The sequence below is a fragment of the Lithobates pipiens genome, unplaced genomic scaffold, assembly GCF_037356315.1.
Source record: "Lithobates pipiens isolate NorthernLeopardFrog02 unplaced genomic scaffold, aLitPip1_a1.2 Scaffold_30, whole genome shotgun sequence".
NCBI lineage: Eukaryota > Metazoa > Chordata > Amphibia > Anura > Ranidae > Lithobates > Lithobates pipiens.
In genome coordinates, this window is record NW_027507791.1 from 81,607,012 (window position 1) to 81,629,116 (window position 22,105).

Sequence of the window (22,105 nt, forward strand, 5' to 3'; positions counted from 1 at the left end):
ATGGCCGCAGAAGTCTGCATGTGTCGCGCATGAGCAGCCACTGGCGCGGTGAAAAAAAACCCAGCTCCCCAGAACCGTTTCTTTCGCAGAGTTCATACAGGTAGACGTTAACTGCACGTTTCTGCTGGAGCAGCCTATCAAGCATATAGAAGGTTGAGTTCCATCGCGTCGGGCAATCGCAAATAAGACGTCTGACCGGCAGATGGTGTCGCCGCTGAATGTCAGCAAGGCGAGCCATGGCCGTGTAAGATCTTCTGAAATGGGCCGAGATTTTCCTTGCCTGCCGCAAGATGTCCTGGACCCCAGGGTATTTGACAAGGAATCGCTGCACGACCAAGTTTAAGACGTGTGCCATGCACGGCACGTGCGTGATTTTGCCCTGTTTCAATGCGCTAAGCAGATTGGCACCGTTGTCACACACCACTTTACCAACTGTCAAATTGAGCGGTGTTAGCCACTCATCTGCCTGTGAACGCAAAGCTGAAAGGAGTGCCGGGCCAGTGTGGCTCTTTGCTTCCAGGCACAACAGACGCAGCACGGCATGGCAACGTCTCACCTGGCATGTGGAATAGGTTCTGGGGAGCTTGGGCGGTGCAGTGGAAGAGACGCTAGCAGCGGAAAAGGAGGAGGCAGCTGAGGAGGAGAGGGAGGAGGATGGAGTAGGAGGAGGAGAAGAAGAGTCAGGCCTGCATGCAATCCGTGGCGGTAAAACCAAATCTACACGGGTGCCACGGGTTACATGCTTGACGGCCGTCAGAAGGTTCACCCAGTGGGCAGTAAAACTGATATACCTTCCCTGCCCGTGTTTGCTAGACCACGTGTCTGTGGTCAGATGTATCTTGGCACCGACACTGTGTGCCAGAGATACATTCACTTGCCGCTGAACATGGCCATATAGCTCTGGGATGCCCTTCTCTGAGAAATACTTCCTTCCTGGGACCTTCCATTGTGGTGTTCCAATGGCCACAAATTTGCGAAAGGCCTCCGAGTCCACCAGTTTATATGGCAGTAGTTGGCGGGCTATGAGTTCTGACAAGCCAGCCGCCAACCGTTGGGCAAGAGGGTTATCCGGCGTCATCATTTTTTTACGCTCAAACATTAGGCCCACGGAAGCCTGCCTTTTTGCAGAAAAATGTGAGCTTGGCGTGATGGAAGGTGGAGTGGAGGACAATTGTGAGGAGAGAGGAGAAGGAGAAGTAGAAGACGAGGCTGGACGGTGAGAGCCTGCAGTGTGGCTTTGTGTGTTCCGTTGCTCCCACTGGGCTCGGTGATGGCTGCTCATGTGCCTTCTTAAGGCGGTCGTCCCTAGGTGAGTATTGGGCTTACCGCGACTAACGCGTTGACTGCAAAGATTGCAGATGGCAACGCTATTGTCAGCAGCGGACACGTTAAAAAAAGCCCACACTGCGGAGCCATGTGCCGGTGTCCTGGGAGCGCCAGATGTGACCGTACATGGTCGATGACTCGCTCCTGATACATTTGCAGTCTGCTTTGTCCCTGCTGTGCAATGTAAGTCATTGCTGCTTCTCCTCCCTATCTGCTGGTCCATATCTCCCTCTGAACTCCCCTCCTCTTCCTCTCTTGTGGGCACCCACGTGACATCACTAGACACGTCATCATCAACGTCACCTTCCCCACCGCTATAAGTAGAGTAGGCAGCAACACCGGGGACCAACCTCCTCCTTGGGCTGATCTGGGTACTGGCGTCAGACTGCTGAGTAGCGCTTGTTGCTACCTCCTCTTCCTGATCCAATACCAAGAGTGGCTGCGCATCAGAAATGTCCTCTTGATATGGATCGGAAAATAATTCCAGTGACTCAAGCGGAAGGTATGTGGTGGTGGTGGTGGTGGTCGTGTTGTTGGTGGTAGTGTCTTTGGGGGTGCACATAGCAGAGAGTGAAGAAGAGGGTGCAGATCGAGAGGATGAGGAGGGTGCAGAAGAGTAAGGCTGAGCGAGCCACTCAACCAAGTCTGGTGCATCCTTTAAAGTAATTGAACGCACCTTCTGCAACTTCCCACTTTGGCTCAAGCCTGTTGCTCCTGCCCTACCCCTACCACCCCTGCGGAAGGGCCTGCCTCTTCCTCTGCATGTCATTTTTTAAATGACCCTGTGACAAAACTCTTAGTCCCTATACCGCTGAAGGACTGCTGCAGTATAGGTGAGCGGTCAGCAGTGGTGCACGTCAACCCTATCTATTGTGGACCTATAGCGGTCCTTACAGAACAGCAGACTGTACCGCACTCAAGCCTATGTACCGTAGCACCCTATACCAAGTTACCAGTCCTTATAAGAACTTTTGTGGACCAAGCAGGTTGTGTATTAGTGTTTAGCAGACTGTACGTCAGTCCCTATACCGCTGAAGGACTGCTGCAGTATAGGGCAGCGGTCAGCAGTGGTGCACGTCAACCCTATCTATTGTGGACCGATAGCGGTCCTTACAGAACAGCAGACTGTACCGCACTCAAGCCTATGTACCGTAGCACCCTATACCAAGTTACCAGTCCTTATAAGAACTTTTGTGGACCAAGCAGGTTGTGTGTTAGTGTTTAGCAGACTGTGCGTCAGTCCCTATACCGCTGAAGGACTGCTGCAGTATAGGGCAGCGGTCAGCAGTAGTGCACGGCAACCCTATGTATTGTGGACCGATAGCGGTCCTTACAGAACAGCAGACTGTAACGCACTCAGGCCTATGTACCGTAGCACCCTATACCAAGTTACCAGTCCTTATAAGAACTTTTGTGGACCAAGCAGGTTGTGTGTTAGTGATTAGCAGACTGTACGTCAGTCCCTATACCAATGAAGGACTGCTGCAGTATAGGGCAGCGGTCAGCAGTAGTGCACGGCAACCCTATGTATTGTGGACCGATAGCGGTCCTTACAGAACAGCAGACTGTAACGCACTCAGGCCTATGTACCGTAGCACCCTATACCAAGTTACCAGTCCTTATAAAAACTTTTGTGGACCAAGCAGGTTGTGTGTTAGTGTTTAGCAGACTGTGCGTCAGTCCCTATACCGCTGAAGGACTGCTGCAGTATAGGGCAGCGGTCAGCAGTGGTGCACGTCAACCCTATCTATTGTGGACCGATAGCGGTCCTTACAGAACAGCAGACTGTACCGCACTCAAGCCTATGTACCGTAGCACCCTATACCAAGTTACCAGTCCTTATAAGAACTTTTGTGGAACAAGCAGGTTGTGTGTTAGTGATTAGCAGACTGTACGTCAGTCCCTATACCAATGAAGGACTGCTGCAGTATAGGGCAGCGGTCAGCAGTAGTGCACGGCAACCCTATGTATTGTGGACCGATAGCGGTCCTTACAGAACAGCAGACTGTACTGCACTCAGGCCTATGTACCGTAGCACCCTATACCAAGTTACCAGTCCTTATAAAAACTTTTGTGGACCAAGCAGGTTGTGTGTTAGTGTTTAGCAGACTGTGCGTCAGTCCCTATACCGCTGAAGGACTGCTGCAGTATAGGGCAGCGGTCAGCAGTAGTGCACGGCAACCCTATGTATTGTGGACCGATAGCGGTCCTTACAGAACAGCAGACTGTACTGCACTCAGGCCTATGTACCGTAGCACCCTATACCAAGTTACCAGTCCTTATAAGAACTTTTGTGGACCAAGCAGGTTGTGTGTTAGTGATTAGCAGACTGTACGTCAGTCCCTATACCAATGAAGGACTGCTGCAGTATAGGGCAGCGGTCAGCAGTAGTGCACGGCAACCCTATGTATTGTGGACCGATAGCGGTCCTTACAGAACAGCAGACTGTAACGCACTCAGGCCTATGTACCGTAGCACCCTATACCAAGTTACCAGTCCTTATAAAAACTTTTGTGGACCAAGCAGGTTGTGTGTTAGTGTTTAGCAGACTGTGCGTCAGTCCCTATACCGCTGAAGGACTGCTGCAGTATAGGGCAGCGGTCAGCAGTAGTGCACGGCAACCCTATGTATTGTGGACCGATAGCGGTCCTTACAGAACAGCAGACTGTAACGCACTCAGGCCTATGTACCGTAGCACCCTATACCAAGTTACCAGTCCTTATAAGAACTTTTGTGGACCAAGCAGGTTGTGTGTTAGTGATTAGCAGACTGTACGTCAGTCCCTATACCAATGAAGGACTGCTGCAGTATAGGGCAGCGGTCAGCAGTAGTGCACGGCAACCCTATGTATTGTGGACCGATAGCGGTCCTTACAGAACAGCAGACTGTAACGCACTCAGGCCTATGTACCGTAGCACCCTATACCAAGTTACCAGTCCTTATAAGAACTTTTGTGGAACAAGCAGGTTGTGTGTTAGTGATTAGCAGACTGTACGTCAGTCCCTATACCAATGAAGGACTGCTGCAGTATAGGGCAGCGGTCAGCAGTAGTGCACGGCAACCCTATGTATTGTGGACCGATAGCGGTCCTTACAGAACAGCAGACTGTAACGCACTCAGGCCTATGTACCGTAGCACCCTATACCAAGTTACCAGTCCTTATAAGAACTTTTGTGGACCAAGCAGGTTGTGTGTTAGTGATTAGCAGACTGTACGTCAGTCCCTATACCAATGAAGGACTGCTGCAGTATAGGGCAGCGGTCAGCAGTAGTGCACGGCAACCCTATGTATTGTGGACCGATAGCGGTCCTTACAGAACAGCAGACTGTACTGCACTCAGGCCTATGTACCGTAGCACCCTATACCAAGTTACCAGTCCTTATAAAAACTTTTGTGGACCAAGCAGGTTGTGTGTTAGTGTTTAGCAGACTGTGCGTCAGTCCCTATACCGCTGAAGGACTGCTGCAGTATAGGGCAGCGGTCAGCAGTAGTGCACGGCAACCCTATGTATTGTGGACCGATAGCGGTCCTTACAGAACAGCAGACTGTAACGCACTCAGGCCTATGTACCGTAGCACCCTATACCAAGTTACCAGTCCTTATAAGAACTTTTGTGGACCAAGCAGGTTGTGTGTTAGTGATTAGCAGACTGTACGTCAGTCCCTATACCAATGAAGGACTGCTGCAGTATAGGGCAGCGGTCAGCAGTAGTGCACGGCAACCCTATGTATTGTGGACCGATAGCGGTCCTTACAGAACAGCAGACTGTACCGCACCCAAGCCTATGTACCGTAGCACCCTAGACAGACCAAGTTACCAGTCCTGATAAAGAGCTTTGTGGAACAAGTGAGTTGTGAATGATTAGCAGACTGCAGCAGAAGGGCAGCAGTCAAGTATAATATTCTTTCTATATTTGGAAGAAAGAATATTATACGTGTACAAGCCTATTACCGTACCACTGATACCAGTCCTGAAAAGAACCTTTGTGGAACTAATAGTAACAGCAAGTCTTTAAAATTATCCTCACTGCCTGACACACTGCTTCCTGCCTGTCCCTATACAAATTGGCAAAAAAGAGTAGGCTGGAACGATTAGCTGGAACAGCTCTTTTGTGGACCTGATAGTAACAGCTAATGATGATGATGATGATGATGATGAAGAAAGACTAATCTGGCTGAGCTGTCCCTAAAATAGCAGCATACAGCGCTCTGTCCCTTTATCTAAACTGACAAAAGAAACTCAGGCTGCTGACCTAACACCTATACCAGTCCTGAAAAGAACTTTTGTGTACCAAATAGCTAGCGTTTTCTCTGTCCCTACTCCACACAGGATCCTTTCCCTACAGTGACAGAAGAAAGAATGTAAAATGGCCACCGGATCGGGTGTATTTATAGGTTAGGGGGAATGTCCAAGTGTCCATGAGCTGTCATGTCTCAATTGGTTGTCCTGTAACACATGATAAACGTGTCACGAAAGGTTAAAGTTCTTGTATACATTAAACACGTAAGTCCGCCGGGGCGAACGACGGAAAAAGGCGTTCGAACCCGCGGACGGCGAAAGTCGGAAATTCGCCGCGAAACGACCGCCGGGCGAACCGTTCGGCCATCACTATCAGAGACTGCAGACATAGTACAGGAGATGGTCAGAGACTGCAGACATAGTACAGGAGATGATCAGAGACTGCAGACATGGTACAGGAGATGATCAGAGACTGCAGACATAGTACAGGAGATGGTCAGAGACAGCAGACATGGTACAGGAGATGATCAGAGACTGCAGAGATGGTACAGGAGATGATCAGAGACTGCAGACATAGTACAGGAGATGATCAAAGACTGCAGAAATACTACAGGAGATGATCAGAGACTGCAGACATAGTACAGGAGATGGTCAGAGACTGCAGACATAGTACAGGAGATGATCAGAGACTGCAGAAATAGTACAGGAGATGATCAGAGACTGCAGAAATAGTACAGAAGATGGTCAGAGACTGCAGACATGGTACAGGAGATGATCAGAGACTGCAGACATGGTACAGGAGATGATCAGAGACTGCAGACATAGTACAGGAGATGGTCAGAGACTGCAGACATAGTACAGGAGATGATCAGAGACTGCAGACATGATACAGGCAGGGGCAGACTGACCAGTCGGTCACTTGGGCGCCGCCCGAGGGCCCGAGGCCATTAGGGGCCCGGACTCAGCCACATGAGAGGCCACTTGCAGCGGCTGAAATACATGCCGCGATGCCGATAATAACACAGCTAACTGTGCGCTGCTCCCCGCCGGCCCCTCCTTCCCTCCCGTCCGTCCCAGGTGCTGTATGCGTCGTGACATCACCTGGGACGGACGAGAAGAGTGGAGGGGCGGGGGGGGAGCAGCGCGCTGTTAGAAGTACTATTATCGGCATCCGGTGACTCGATGAGTGAAGCCGAGACATCAGGGCCACCACAAGTGATGGGGGGAGTGTACAGATGTAAGGGCCCCGGGTCCCCCCACCCCGCAGTGTCCTCCTGGCTGTGTGTGTGTGTGTGTCCCCCTATTTGCATGTCCTCCTGTGCTGTGTGAGTGTCCCCCTGTGTGAGTGTCCCCCTGTGTGCGTGTCCACCTGTGTGCATATCCTCCTGTGTGCGTGTCCTCCTGTGTGCGTGTCCCCCTGTGTGCATATCCTCCTGTGTGCGTGTCCTCCTGTGTGCGTGTCCCCCTGTGTGCGTGTCCCCCTGTGTGAGTGTCCCCCTGTGTGAGTGTCCCCCTGTGTGCGTGTCCACCTGTGTGCGTGTCCCCCTGTGTGCGTGTCCCCCTGTTTGCGTGTCCTCCTTTGTGCGTGTCCCCCTGTGTGCGTGTCCCCCTGTGTGCGTGTCCCCCTGTGTGCGTGTCCCCCTGTGTGAGTGTCCCCCTGTGTGAGTGCCCCCCTGTGTGCGTGTCCACCTGTGTGCGTGTCCCCCTGTGTGCGTGTCCTCCTGTGTGCGTGTCCCCCTGTGTGCATATCCTCCTGTGTGCGTGTCCCCCTGTGTGCATATCCTCCTGTGTGTGTGTGTCCTCCTGTGTGCGTGTCCCCCTGTGTGCGTGTCCTCCTGTGTGCGTGTCCCCCTGTGTGCATATCCTCCTGTGTGCGTGTCCCCCTGTGTGCATATCCTCCTGTGTGTGTGTGTCCTCCTGTGTGCGTGTCCTCCTGTGTGCGTGTCCCCCTGTGTGCGTGTCCTCCTGTGTGCATATCCCCCTGTGTCCGTGTCCTCCTGTGTGCGTGTCCTCCTGTGTGCATATCCTCCTGTGTGCGTGTCCTCCTGTGTGCGTGTCCCCCTGTGTGCATATCCTCCTGTGTGCATATCCTCCTGTGTGCGTGTCCTCCTGTGTGCGTGTCCTCCTGTGTGCATATCCTCCTGTGTGCGTGTCCTCCTGTGTGCGTGTCCCCCTGTGTGAGTGTCCCCCTGTGTGCGTGTCCACCTGTGTGCGTGTCCCCCTGTGTGCGTGTCCACCTGTGTGCGTGTCCTCCTGTGTGCGTGTCCCCCTGTGTGCATATCCTCCTGTGTGCGTGTCCCCCTGTGTGCATATCCTCCTGTGTGTGTGTGTGTCCTCCTGTGTGCGTGTCCTCCTGTGTGCATATCCTCCTGTGTGCGTGTCCCCCTGTGTGCATATCCTCCTGTGTGTGTGTGTCCTCCTGTGTGCGTGTCCTCCTGTGTGCATATCCTCCTGTGTGCGTGTCCTCCTGTGTGCGTGTCCCCCTGTGTGCATATCCTCCTGTGTGCATATCCTCCTGTGTGCGTGTCCTCCTGTGTGCGTGTCCTCCTGTGTGCATATCCTCCTGTGTGCGTGTCCTCCTGTGTGCGTGTCCCCCTGTGTGAGTGTCCCCCTGTGTGCGTGTCCACCTGTGTGCGTGTCCCCCTGTGTGCGTGTCCCCCTGTGTGCGTGTCCACCTGTGTGTGTGTCCTCCTGTGTGCGTGTCCCCCTGTGTGCATATCCTCCTGTGTGTGTGTGTCCTCCTGTGTGCGTGTCCTCCTGTGTGCGTGTCCCCCTGTGTGTGTGTCCTCCTGTGTGCATATCCTCCTGTGTGTGTCCTCCTGTGTGCATATCCTCCTGTGTGTGTGTGTCCTCCTGTGTGCGTGTCCTCCTGTGTGCGTGTCCTCCTGTGTGCGTGTCCTCCTGTGTGCATATCCTCCTGTGTGCGTGTCCTCCTGTGTGCGTGTCCTCCTGTGTGCATATCCTCCTGTGTGTGTGTCCTCCTGTGTGCGTGTCCTCCTGTGTGCATATCCTCCTGTGTGCGTGTCCCCCTGTGTGCATATCCTCCTGTGTGTGTGTGTCCTCCTGTGTGCATATCCTCCTGTGTGTGTGTGTCCTCCTGTGTGCGTGTCCCCCTGTGTGCATATCCTCCTGTGTGTGTGTGTCCTCCTGTGTGCATATCCTCCTGTGTGTGTGTGTCCTCCTGTGTGCGTGTCCCCCTGTGTGCATATCCTCCTGTGTGTGTGTGTCCTCCTGTGTGCGTGTCCCCCTGTGTCCGTGTCCTCCTGTGTGCATATCCTCCTGTGTGAGTGTCCCCGTTTATATTTTTTAAATTACAAAAGTAAAAAAAAAATACACCTAGCAGAGGATGGTTTCAATCCATCGACCTCTGGGTTATGGGCCCAGCACGCTTCCGCTGCGCAACTCTGCTACTTAGTTGCTATGGGAACCTTTTGGATCCTATGTAACGTGTCAGTTGCAGCTAGTCAATGACGGTTGGTGGGTGGGTTCTGCACTCCCATAATGCTTTGCGGCTCAGCTGCTAATTTGCATAAATTAGCATACGGTGTTTTGCTTCAATATATGCTTTCATGCTGCTTATTTCCATTTAATTAAATACATTTTTCAATTCACAGACATTATTTATCAGGAAAAAGGGTCATTACAGAATTAGTTTGGAATATATAAAGTAAAATATGGATATTTGATATTTAATATTTAATACTCTCCCTAATGTCATCAGTTCATCATATGAGAAGTTTATATAATGTAGAAGGTAACATGTATCTTGTCCTCAGCTGGTATTGGCAGGACACATACTTAAAGCGGAGGTCCACCCTAAAATGGACCTCCGCTCATCCCCCCCTCCGGCGCCACAATCGGCACCCTTCACGGGGGAGGGGGGTGCAGTTACCTGGATAATCCAGGTAACTGCACCCACTTCCGGGCTAGCTCTCTGCGGAAAGGGGCGTACGTTACGCCCCTTTCCACAAGCGCCCGCCCCCTTCAGCAAGTGCCCCACTGCCTGCTGGGAAAGACACAGCTCCCAGAGGCAGCGGGGACCGTCCGGATTGCGCCGCGCGTCTCGCGCATGCGCAGTAGGGAACCGGGAAATGAAGCCGAAAGGCTCCATTTCCTGATTCCCATACCCAAGATGGCGGCGGCACGAGCGAGCGATCGGGTGCCGACATCGCGGGCGCGCTGGACAGGCAAGTGTCACTATTTAAAAGTCAGCAGCTGCAGTATTTGTAGCTGCTGGCTTTTAAAAAAAAAAAAAAAAAAACGCGGAGTCCCGGTGGACTCCCGCTTTAAAGTGGAACGATACAGAGAAGATTAGCATGTGCCCTGCGCAAGGATGACACGCATAATCGTGAAGCGAACCACATTTTCTTGCACCAAATAACAGTAGTTATAATTACTTCCCTCTTCTTATGAGCTATAATATATACACACATTTATATTATAACATGCATGTTATTATATCGCTGGGGACATAAAGCAAGCCATACGCTAGTAGGTTTTTTCATACGAATGTTCGTACAAACATTCTCAGTACGTTCGATGACCAATGTTGTTAAACATTTCCTTTTCTTTTAGCATTTGATTTTCTAAATTGAAAAATTTGAAACTAAATATTCTAATGGCGTATGACCAGTTTTTGGTTTCACGCACGCGGCCGTATGTGGAACGCACCACACGGCAGAATGCGCCATATCTCAGTTTGGAGCATACACCCAAAATGGCGCACAGCCTCATCTATTTCATCTCATTGGGCGCTGAGTCCCTGCAGAGTGACTACGCAGGCTCTGTGCATGAAGCCTTAAAAGTCGCATTGGAGGTTCCCATTACATCAGAAGTCCTCCCATCACATTCCGATGTAATGAGGGGGGAGGGGGCTCTTATGTGATGGGAGGACTTCTGATGTCATGAGAGTGCCTCCGATGTAATGAGGGGGGAGGGGACTCTTATGTGATGGGAGGACTTCTGATGTAATGGGAACCTCCAATGCGACTTTTAAGGCTTCATACACAGAGCCTGCGTAGTCACTCTGCAGGGACTCAGCGCCCAATGAGATGAAATAGATGACGCTGTGCGCCATTTTGGGTGTATGCTCCAAACACAGATATGGCGCATTCTGCCGTGTGGTGCGTTCCACATACGGCCGCGTGCGTGAAACCAAAAACTGGTCAGACACCATTAGAATTTAGTTTCACATTTTTCCATTTAGAAAATCAAATGCTAAAAGAAAAGGAAATGTTTAACAACATTGGTCATCGAACGTACTGAGAATGTTTGTACGAACATTCGTATGAAAAAACCTACTAGCGTATGGCCTGCTTTATGTCCCCAGAGATATAATAACATGCATGATTTATATATATATATATATATATATATATATATATATATATATACACATATATACATACACACATATATATATATATATATATATATATATATATATATATATATATATATATATATATATATATATATATATATATATAGTGTATATATGGATGTATGGGAGTGCAGAACCCGCCCACCAACCGTCATTGAATAGCCGCAACTGACACATATACGCGTTACACAAAAACCAAAAAGAGCTCCCAGAGAGCTGTATAGCTGAATGGCGCAGCGGAAGCGCGCCAGGCCCGTAACCAAGAGGTTGATGGATCGAAACCATCCTCTGCCAGGTGTATTTTTTTTTACTTTTGCGATATAAATAAAATAAAAATATATATATATATATATATTTTTTTTTTTTCTTTTTTAATATAAACTGTTAATTGGAGGTTTTAAAAAAAAAAAATGAAATTAAAGATACATTTTATTCCATTGTTTTTTAATAATATTTTAAACCCATTTAATGAATCTTTTTTAAGCAAGTCATTATTGCAACCTCCCTATCATCAGATTATTGGTGTTCATATCCTCTGTACAAAAACAATTAGTACTGTCTGTGATACTTTATTTATTTTCATTTTTTTTTTTTTTTCACAAATGTTGGTCCTTTTCATTTGGCACAAAAAATTCAACCCCCCCCCCCCCCCTTGGTGATTAACCACCTCAATACAGGACACTTAAACCCCCTTCCTTCCCAGACCAATTTTCAGCTTTCAGTGCTCTCTTACTTTGAATGACAATTACTCAGTCATGCTACACTGTAACCAAATGAATTTTTTATCATTTTGTTCACACAAATAGAGCTTTCTTTTGGTGGTATTTATTCACCACTAGGGATGAGCCGAACACCCCCCGGTTCGGTTCGCACCAGAACTTGCGAACGACCCCCGCGTTCGGTACGAACGTTAGAACCCCATTGAAGTCTATGGGACTCGAACGTTCGAATTGGAAAGTGCTAATTTTAACGGCTAATATGCAAGATACTGTCCTAAAAAGGGTTTGGGGACCTGCCTCCTGCCCCAGGGGACATGGGTCACTGCAAAAAAAAGTTTTAAAAACTACCGTTTTGGTGGGAGCACTGATTTTAATGACGATTAAAGTGAAAAAAAAAAGTGAAATATTCCTTTAAATATGGTGCCTGGTGGGTGTCTGTAGTATGCCTGTGAAGTGCCACGTGTTTCCCGTGTTTAGAACAGTCCCTGCACAAAATGACATTAAACGGAAATAACACCATTTAAAACTGCTTGCGGTTTTAATGTAATATCTGGTTCCTGCAATATGGTTGAAAATCATTGAGAAAAATGGCATGGGTAGCCCTCCCTGCCCATTACCAGCCTATTTGGGTCTTGTACGCATATTAAGGGGAACCCTGTACCCATATTAAAAAAAGGAAATGCGTGTGGCCCCCAGGCCCTATATACTCAGAACAGCAGTATACAGGCGGTGCAAACAAGACAGGGACTGTGTAGGTTTGTTGTGTTAAGTTGAATCTGTTTGTAATTTTCAACTGGTACATTTTTAAAGTGTAGCTCCAGTCAAAAAAAATATTTTTAAGCTTTTTGGAAAACATAGGGAAGGGTTATCACCCCTGTATAATTTGTTTTGTCGTCCATCTTTTTTCATCTCACTTCCTGTTGTCTCCTTCCGTTTGCAAGTAGGAGATGTTTGTAAATTGGATGTTTGAAAGTAGGGGCCTGCCCTATATGCTCTGCAGAAATGGCGGAACAAGGTGTTGGTTTTGCCACAACATTGTAAGCCCTCAAAGTGACTCTTGGTGGGCGCTGGAGCGCCCTGCTGTGAACGATTATATCAAGAATTGTAATTACATGCCATTGTTGAACAGTGGTAGAAAAATTGACCTTTGGTGGTTGTGGTGCTGGTGCCACAACACTATAAGTCCTCACCGTTACTCTGGGTGGGCACAGGAAGGGGCCCTCCTGTGAAATATTATATCAAGAATTGTAATTACATGTCCCTGTTAAACAGGGGCAGAAAAATTGGGCCTTAGGCACTGGTGCCATCACACTGCAACCTCTGCCATACACTCTAGTTTTATTGCAGGAATTAGCCCTGCTGCAAGGCATTGCATCAAAAATTGTACTTAAACGCCCCTGTTAAACAGGGGCAGAAAAATTGGGCATTAGGCACTGGTGCCATCACACTGCAACCTCTGCCATATACTCTAGTTTTTTTGCAGGAATGAGCCCTGCTGCAAAGCATTGCATCAAAAATTGTACTTAAACGCCCCTGTTAAACATGGGCAGAAAAATTGGGCTGCTGGCATCACCCAGAACCAAAAATGTTCTTCCAACATATCAGCGGAGGAGGAAGAGGATAGACAATCAACATAACAGGACAGTCACTCAGCATCAGCAGTCTTGAAGGGATGTGGTATTTCAAAAAAAATTATTCGGTTACATCAGCTTCAGGTGCTTGGTAGCTGTGGGTGATCCAAGACTGATTCATCTTGATGAAGGTCAGTCGATCAACTGATTCGGTGGACAGGCGCACCCTGTGATCGGTAACGAAGCCACCAGCAGCACTGAAGGTGCGTTCCGAAAGAACGCTGGATGCAGGACAGGCCAGTAGCTCAATTGCATACTGTGCAAGCTCTGGCCAGTGATCCATCCTCAAGACCCAGTAAGCCAGAGGATTTTCGGTGGGAAAGGTGTCCAAGTCTGACCTTGCCCCTAGGTATTCCTGCACCATGTAAATTAGACGCTGGCGATGGGTGCTGGAACCAATCATACCTTGGGGCTGCGGACTAAAAAATTGTCTGAAAGCATCAGTCAGACGGCCACCTTCTCCACCGCTCCTTCTGACTGATGCCTCAGCAACACGTTGTCCAGGAACAGGAGTTTGTAACCTCCCAGGCTCTGGGAACGCGTTGCACAGAGCTTTCTGCAAGGCCTCCCGGAGATGTCTCATCCTCTGCTCCCTCTGCGATGGCAAGATAAGGTCGGCAACCTTACCTTTGTACCGTGGATCAAGGAGAGTGGCCAGCCAGTAATGGTCCCTCTCCTTGATCCGAAGAATACGAGGATCCTTCCGCAGGCTTTGCAGGATCAGGGAGGCCATGCAGCGTAGGTTAGCTGAGGCATTCGGTCCGGAGTCCTCTGGGTCACTAAGGACAACATGATCCGCAGCTACCTCCTCCCAGCCACGTACAAGTCCACGTGTTTCTTGGGACTGTAAATCATCCCTATAAGACTGCTGCTGCTGATGCTGAGTGCCAGCCTCCACCTCCATGCTGACACAATCATCCTCCTCCTCCTCTTCCTCCTCCTCACCCTCTTCCTGTGTGATGGGTGGCACAGCAGGAACACTGTCTGGATAAAGGGGGCCTTGAGAGGCAAGGAAGTCCTCCTCTTCCTGCCTCTGTTCTGCCTCAAGTGCCCTGTCCATTATTCCACGCAGCGTATGCTCCAAGAGGTATAGTGTCACTGATGCATGCACTGTCACTGCTCACCATCCTTGTGGCCTCCTCAAACGGTGACAGGACAGTGCATGCATCCCTGATCATGCCCCACTGGCGTGGTGAGAAAAAACCAAGCTCCCCTGACCCTGTCCTGGTGCCGTAGTCGCACAGGTACTCATTGATGGCCCTCTGCTGCGTGTGCAGCCGCTGCAGCATGGCCAATGTTGAGTTCCATCTGGTGGGCATGTCACATATAAGGCGGTTCTTGGGCAGGTTCAACTCCTTTTGGAGCTCAGCCAGCCGAGCACAGGCATTAAATGATCGGCGGAAATGCACACAGACTCTCCTGGCCTGTTTCAGGACATCCTGTAAGCCGGGGTACCTGCCCAAGAACCGCTGCACCACCAGGTTAAGGACGTGAGCTACACAGGGCACATGGGTCAGTTGTCCCTGTCGGAGGGCGGAGAGGAGGTTGGTGCCATTGTCGCAAACCACCATTCCTGCTTAAGCTGGCGTGGCGTCAACCACCTCTCGGCCTGCCCCTGCAGAGCTGACAAAACATCCGCCGCAGTGTGGCTCCTGTCCCCCAAACAAACCAGCGCAAGCACGGCATGGCATCGTTTTGCCTGCGTACTTGCGTAGCCCCTGCAACGCCTACGGAGCACCGCTGGTTCTGAGGACAGAGCACTGGAAGAGGCCATGGAGGAAGAAGAAGAGGAGGGGGTGGAGGAGAGAGGTGTGTCACAACCAATAGTAGCATTTTGGAGGCGTGGTGGCGGAACAACCTCCAACACTACTGCACCTTGTCCTGCATCCTTCCCAGCAGCCAGAAGAGTGACCCAATGGGCCGTGAAAGACAGGTAACGTCCCTGTCCATGCCTGCTGGACCATGAGTCATATGTAATATGCACCTTACCGCTGACCGCCCTGTCCAGCGAGGCAAGGACATTGCCTTCCACATGCCGGTAGAGAGCCGGAATCGCCTTCCGTGAGAAAAAGTGGCGTTTGGGGACCTGCCACTGAGGAACCGCACATTGTACAAACTCACGGAAGGGGGCCGGGTCTACCAACTGAAAAGGCAGCAGTTGAAGTGCTAGCAATTTAGCCAAGCTAGCATTCAACCGCTGGGCATGTGGATGGCTGGGAGTAAATTTCTTCCGCCGGTCCAGCAGCTGGGGCAGGGACATTTGTCTGCTATAATCGGACGTGGATGTACCACTAGCAGAGTTCCCGGAAGCACTTGGCTGTGACACACCTAATTCTACACCTTCATTCCTCTCAGAGCAGGTTTCAGAGAGGACTGAAGGTCTAGTGGGGTTGGAGATGCCAGCTGATGAGGAGCAAGGAGAGGTCCGCTTTGTTCTTTGGTGTGGGTCTTTGAGGTATGCTTGCCAACGAGCTGCATGGCAGGTCAACATATGTCTGGTCAAGCATGTGGTGCCCAAGCGGCTGATGTTTTGGCCACGTGAGATACGCTTGAGACATATGTTGCAAATAGCAGCGGTGCGATCTGATGCACTCGTCTCAAAAAAGGCCCACACCAAAGAACTTTTAGAATAACGCGCAGAGGAAGCGCTCTGCGCAGAGGAAGCGCTCTGCGCAGGCGGAGCTCTGCGGTGTGATTCAGTCGGTGTGCTGCCCCTAAGCTGGCCCCCGGAGGGCATCCTGCCTCGTTGGACATGTGCCTCCTCCTCCTCCTCCTCCTCCTCCCTCCTTCCAGGCACCCACATGGAGTCAGTGCCCTCATCATCCCCTCCCTCTTCATCGCTGTAGCAAACCTGGCAGTATGCTGCAGCTTGTGGAACATGACTGCCAGATTGCTGTCCTTCTTGAGCATCCCCTCTCTCTGTGCTCACGCTACTGCCTTCCTCTAGCTGAGTGTCATCATCAGAGCCCACCAAACACTGGGCATCCTCCTGGAGCATGTACCCAACACTGTGCTCAAAGAGTTCAGGAGACTCCTCAGGAGGACGTGGTGGGTCTAGGGAAGGAGTCACTGATGATGACATTGAGAGGAGGGACGACGATGTGTTGGCAGCTGCTTTTCTACTACCCTGAGACTGGGTGAGAGAGGATGAGGAGGATGAAGAGGGCTTGGTCATCCACTCTACCAAGTCGTTGGCATGTTGCGGTTCAACATGTCCAGCTGCAGAAAAGAAGGACAAGCATGTCCCATGGCCACGTGCTGATGACAATGCACCGCGTCCACGACCAGCACTGTTGTCTCTAGACACAGAGCCTGCTTGCCCTCTTTTATCGGCTCGCGCCTGTCTGCCTCTCCTTGCTGGCCTTCCAGACATGGTAATGGCCTGAAGGGAGTTGGGTAAAACAGCAGTTGGGTAGTTTATATTGTGCTGGAGGCACACAACACCCACTAACTCCTGCAGATGCCTTTTTTATAGAACAGCAGAGTTAAAGGGGTATATACAGATGTATACTGTGCTGTGCTGGAAGCACACACAACTTCCAATAACTCCCGCAGATGCCAATCGGGCCCAAATAGAGAACAGCTATGTAGGTGGATTATAGCGGTATGTACTGGGTACAGAGCAGGCACACAGCACGCACTATCTCCTGAGTGACACTACTGACTGCAAGCTCTATTGTTAAAGATGGACCACTAGCTATATAGGTGAGGTGAATATCACGGTGTATACTGCGGTCAGGGCACGCAGACAATAACCAGAAAACAGCAGAGTTAAAGGGGTATATACAGATGTATACTGTGCTGTGCTGGAAGCACACACAACTTCCAATAACTCCTGCAGATGACAATCGGGCCCAAATAGAGAACAGCTATGTAGGTGTATATAGTGGTATGTACTGGGTACAGAGCACGCAGACAGCACGCACTAACACTACTGACTGCAAGCTCTATTATTAAAGCTAGATCACTAGCTATATAGGTGAGGTGAATATAGTGGTGTATACTGCGGTCAGGGCACAGACAGTAACCACTACACAAGAGCAAAATAGTAAATCAGCCAAAAACGATTGGTGTGTAACTGTGTTGAAGGTACACAGAACACCCACTGCTTCAGATGCTAACAAACACTACAGGAGGCCGCCTGAAAGGCAGCTTTATATAGTGTGGGGCGTGCACTACACAGCCTGAGCTATGATTGGCCACAGGCAGGATGCCTGTGGCCAACCATTGCTCTCCTCGCTACTGGCGCTGCGATTGGCCAAGCATGCGGGGTCACAGTGCATGCTTGGCCAATCGTGAGACAGCAATGCATTTCGCCATCGCAGTGCATTGTGGGCCACACGAATTTTGCCGCGAACGGCCCAAACGTTCGGAATTCGGCGAACGCACGAACGACCGATGCGTTCGACTCGAACACGAAGCTCATCCCTATTCACCACTTCATTTATTATTTTTTGTAATATAAGCGAAAAAAGAGCGAATTTTTTGAAAAAAAAAACAAAATTTTCTACTTTCTCTTTTAAAAGAAACCAAAAAAATCTAATTTTGGTGAAAATTTAGGCCAAAATGTATTCTACTACATGTCTTTGGTAAAAAAAATCCTGATAAGTGTATGATCATTGGTTTGTGTGAAAGTTATAGAGCCTACAAGCCATGCTATGCATAATTGAAAATGTATCAATCCTAATGCACTGATGGCCTATCTCAGTTCTTAAGGCCCTAAAATGTCAGGACAGTACAATAACCCCCCAAATGACCCCTTTTTGGAAAGAAGACAGTCTGCGGTAATTGGTAAGAGGCGTAGTGAATTTTTTGAAGTTGCAATTTTTTCCCCACAATGCTTTGGAAAATTAAGAAATATATATATATATTTTTTTTTTCACGAAATTATCATATTTACAAGTTATTTCTCACACATGGTGCAGGCATAATTGCAATTACACCCCAAAATACATTCTGCTATTCGTCCTGAGTATGGAGATACCCCATGTGTCAGACTTTTCCACAGCCTGGCCACATACAGAGGCCCAACATCCATGTAGCACCATCAGGCGTTCTAAAGGCATAAATTAACACATTTCAACACATGAAACACATTTCATTTCCTGAGTACCTATTACATTTTTGAAGGCCCTGGAGCACCAGGACAATGGAATTACCCACAAAGTGACCCCATTTTGGAAAGAAAACAACCTAATGTATATTCTATGAGGCATAATGAGTCTTTTGAACATGTAATTTCTTTCCACAATTTTTTGGAAAATGTGGAAAGAAAATAAAAACCTATTTTTTTTTCACAAAGTTGTCAATTTAGAAGATCTTTCTAACACATAACATGTACATAGCCAAAATGACACCCCAAAATACATTCTGCTACTCGTCCTGAGTATGGCGATACCCCATGTGTCAGACTTTTCCACTGACGGAGAGAGTTCCCCGCTACTCTCGTCCGACATACTCTGGAGCATCTGGAAAGCCTCCTCTGCGCTGTACGAACTTTTAGTCATGTTGACGGGCAGATGTCAGATGGCGGGCGGAAGATGTCAGATGGCGGGCGTCAGATGGGCCTGACGGCGGGCGTCAGATGGGCCTGACGGCGGGCGTCAGATGGGCCTGATGATGGCGGGCGTCAGATGGGCCTGATGATGGCGGGCGTCAGATGGGCCTGATGATGGCGGGCGTCAGATGGGCCTGATGATGGCGGGCGTCAGATGAGCCTGATGATGGCGGGCGTCAGATGGGCCTGATGATGGCGGGCGTCAGATGGGCCTGATGATGGCGGGCGTCAGATGGGCCTGATGATGGCGGGCGTCAGATGGGCCTGATGATGGCGGGCGTCAGATGGGCCTGATGATGGTGGGCGTCAGATGCGCCTGGTGATGGCGGGCGTCAGATGCGCCTGGTGATGGCGGGCGTCAGATGCGCCTGGTGATGACGGGCGTCAGATGCGCCTGGTGATGGCGGGGCAGATGCGCCTGGTGATGGCGGGGCAGATGCGCCTGGTGATGGCGGGTCAGATGCGCCTGGTGATGGCGGGTCAGATGCGCCTGGTGATGGCGGGTCAGATGCGCCTGGTGATGGCGGGCAGGTGCGCCTGGTGATGGCGGGTGGCTGATGTGTCAGATGGCGGGCCGATGTGCCAGGTGTTTTTGGGGACACTGTGTTTTTGGGGACACTGTGTTTTTGGGGACACTGTGTTTTGGGGGACACTAGCTGGGAGATCAGTGGGTAAACAGCAGACAAACAGCTAGAAAACTCACTGATCTTCCCGGCTGAAGCAAAGATTTCTCTTCCTCTCCTCACTGACAGGTTCTGTGTGAGGAGAGGAAGAGATGAGAGCAGTTACAACTGCTCTCTATTTACATTACATGACGACTGTGATTGGACACAGTCGTCATGTGATCAGGAGGGCCAATCACATGGCCCTCCTGTTATATTTTTCTCTCCGGTCTCCGGGGGTCTCAGGCAGATCGGGATCGCGCCGCTGCGCGGGCACGTGGCGGCGCGATCACCGGTTATCTGCCGCCCATCCCCCTTTGTTTACTTACGATGGCTGTGATTAGACACAGCCATCGTGCGGATCAGGAGGGCAAATGACATTGCTCTCCTGCCGATCCGAGATGCGGCGTGTGCGGGGGACACGCGCGCACCGGGATCGCGCAGCTGCGCGGGAGCGCGCCCGCGCGATCCCGCTTCTTTGACATGACGTTCAGGAACGTCCTGTCAGGACTAGAGAGCTCCCACCTGGCCGTTTATATGCAGTGGCCGGGTGGGAAGTGGTTAAATACCACAAAAAGAAAGCTCTCGCCGAAAAAAGTACAACTGCACCGCCAATGTAACCGCAATATGTAACAACATTTTATTTTTTTGTATAGCCATGGACATCAGTCCCAATCACCGTGATGTGCCACTAGATCCCCAGTGCCCATCTGTGCCCCCCACAAGTGCCGCCCACCAGCGCCACCTGTCAGTGCAAATCAATGAAGCAGAAAAATTACCTGTTTGCAAAATTGTATAACAAACTATTAAACATGATTTATTTTTTTCTTCAGAATTTTCCATATTTCTTTGTTTGTTTAGCAAAAAAAAAAAAAAAAAAACCCCAGCTGTGATTAAATACCACCAAAAGAATGCTCTATTTATGTGGGAAAAAAAATGATAAAAATGTAATTTGGGTGCAGTGTTGGATGACCGCGTCATTGACATTGAAAGTGCGTCAGCGGCGAAAGCTGAAAATTGGTCTGGGCAGGAGGAGGCCATAAGTGGCCAGTAAGCAAGGGGTTAAATAGCACAAAAAGAAAGCGCTCGCCGGAAAAGTACAACTGCACCGCCGATCTAACCGCGATATATAAGTAGGTTTTTTTATTTTTTAGTATAGCCGTGACAAGAGTACAGGAGATAGGAAGAGGGAAAAGCTTGACTGCTACATAGGAGGGCAAGAAAATGTGGTTCGCTTCACGATTATACGTGTCATCCTTGCGCAGGGAACACATTTTTTTGATTGAAAATGTATACTTTATTTTGCAAGAAAATATACAAAAAACAAAATACTTTGAACAGGGTACATTCCACACTGTACTGCGACGCAGCGCATAAAATACACTACATAACAATACAGTTCCAAACATACAAATAAATTACATTCATCCTGCGGTGTGATGCCTGATGTGTTGTGCAGAGTAATAATCCCCCGAAACATCACATCATGCATGACGCCGCGTTACCCTGAAAGCATTACCAAAAACCATTACCAAATACATGTCAAGTCATACAGTCTTAAAGCGGAGGTCCACCCTAAAGTGGACCTTCCGCTCATCGGAACCCTCCCCCCCTCCGGTGCCACAATCGGCACCTTTCAGGGGGGAGGGGGGTGCAGTTACCTGGATAATCCAGGTAACTGCACCCACTTCCGGGATACCTCTCTGCGGAAAGGGGCGTAACTTACCACTTTCCGAAGAGCATGACTTCCGACTTCCCGCAGTTGACCTTTGCCCCTGAAGCTTGGCCGAAGTCCTCACACGTCTGGGCGAGTGTGTCGATGGAGCGCCGGTCGGCACAGAACACCGTCACATCATCCATGTAGAGCGAGCACTTGACCTCCCGTCTGTCTGGTCCTGGTGCGGTGATCCCTCTGATCTCTGGGTTCCGTCTGATGCTTCGGGCGAAGAGCTCTATACAACAGACAAAAAGCAGAGGTGAGAGAGGGCAGCCTTGTCTGACCCCAGACAACACTGGAAAGGGGTCAGTTTTCCAACCGTTCACCAACACCACACTACAAATTTCATTGTACATTACATTTACATATGAACAGAACATTTCCCCAAGACCAAACCTGCGCAGAGCGCTGCACATAAACTCATGGGAGACACGGTCAAAGGCCTTCTCCTGGTCAAGACTGACCAGGGCCGCGTGCACACGGCGGCCATGAATGTACTGGACCGTGTCCCGGACAAGCGCGAGGCTGTCCGCAATCCTGCGACTAGGAATGCCACAAGTCTGATCCGGGTGGATGATCTGTCCGATGACAGATTTCAGCCTGTTGGCCAGAACCTTGGCGAGGATTTTGTAGTCCACGTTCAGAAGAGAGATCGGACGCCAGTTTTTCAGGTCCGATCTCTCCCCCTTGCACTTATACAAAATCGTGATCATCCCCTCCCTTAGGGTCGGAGGCATTCTGCCCTCCACCACCATCTCCTCGTACAGCTCGAGCAGGTCCGGGCCTACGAGATCCCACAGCGTTACATAAAGTTCAACTGGGAGACCATCGCAGCCCGGGGTCCTGCCTTGCCTAAAGGATTTAGCGGCAG

The 22,105-nt window shown here is 49.9% G+C and overlaps 1 non-coding gene across 1 annotated transcript; it reads left to right on the top strand.

Moving 5' to 3' along the window:
* The first annotated feature begins 9,831 nt into the window (after nt 1-9,831).
* LOC143950480 (U6 spliceosomal RNA) lies at nt 9,832-9,933 on the top strand. Its single transcript, XR_013265849.1, has one exon. It is a non-coding gene; the product is annotated as a U6 spliceosomal RNA (small nuclear RNA).
* Nucleotides 9,934-22,105: the final 12,172 nt, after the last annotated feature.